Source organism: Anoplophora glabripennis, unplaced genomic scaffold (assembly GCF_000390285.2).
Source record: "Anoplophora glabripennis isolate ALB-LARVAE unplaced genomic scaffold, Agla_2.0 scaffold383, whole genome shotgun sequence".
Classification (NCBI taxonomy): Eukaryota; Metazoa; Arthropoda; class Insecta; order Coleoptera; family Cerambycidae; genus Anoplophora; species Anoplophora glabripennis.
This window is the reverse complement of record NW_019416484.1, coordinates 319,838-321,219: the sequence shown is the minus strand read 5'-3', so window position 1 is coordinate 321,219 and position 1,382 is coordinate 319,838.

Genomic DNA, 1,382 nt, shown 5'->3' with positions numbered 1-1,382 from the left:
GTATATTATATTTATTTATATGTATAAAAATATATATTAAGAATTTAATCGAAATTTTTACATGGGATTTCGTTTTTTTCTTCGTTATTATATTCATCAACTTCTTCATCTTCAAACTCAAAATAATTATTAATTTCCGCGTTGTCTAACACCTCATTCTCGCACTGTATTTCTGCTTCTACTTCTTCGATCGAATCGATTTCGTCATCGATTTCTGTGAAATTTTGAACATTTTTGCACATTTGCCCTTGACAATGTGTGCAGTATTCGTAATTTGATTTGATTGAATATTCACAGTTATTCTAATTGTTTATAAGTACAAAAATTCGACCAATGTTTAAACAAGCGCCAGAGCTTTCCTAATTGACGGATTCGAATTTTTCAAAACTCGTTTGAAAGCTTGAGAGCTCTTCTATATGTGATTAAATTTTCAAGTATCTAAGGGCCTTGGTTTTTGCTTGGCAAAATTTTGAAAATTTGCATTTTTTGTTTCAAAATCTGGATTGCAAAATTATTATGCAAAATATATAGAACTGATTTTGATGAAATTTGGTGTGATGATTCTGCATAACATGATGGTTTCTTGAGCCAAGTATGAAGATCCTATACTCAATTTAAAGACCCCAAAAAAATTCCCTAAAATGTTTTTTAACCCCATTTTTGGCGATTTTTTCAATAATAATCATGATTCATTCGATTTGTAACTAGTCATATTTTGTGAAAAAATTAATTACAAATATTCTTCCATTTTCGCCTAAAATCAACTCTTGAAAAGATACATAATTAAATGGGAAGAAAAATATGACATTTTTCGATTTTTTTTAACATATTGTGCCGCCAAAAGTTATGCCCACGTTTTTTTATACGCTTAGAAAAATTTTCATATCTAGTGATATTTTCATTAAATGATACGTAGACTACAGACATTATTTTAATTTTTTTAATGACTTTTAGAGACAATTTTTTCCTAATTATAAATTTTAGGTGTTAATTTTATTCACGCGAATGTAAGAAATATATTTGTTAAACTCACTCCGCAGTTTCCACAACGTAAAAGTTTAATAGACGCAAAAAAGTTCTAGCGAAAACCCTCGAATGTTTTTTAAAACAATAAATTTCATTAATAACCAAATTTACTTTCTTCTATCGCAAATCGATCCTGTGTCAGCTTGTACACCTCGAGAACCCAAAAGAGGCACAGGTCGTTGGGAATTAAGTCCCTACTTCCAGCAATTAATAATTAATGAAGCTTTCTGTAGCGTATAGTAACACACCAGGCGAAAAAAAAATACAAACAAGCCGGATGAAATGTTCATAGTAAATGTAAATGATTCAAACTGTCTATGCAGGTGTGTTGCTTCTCGGGAACGGTGCCAGCGTGG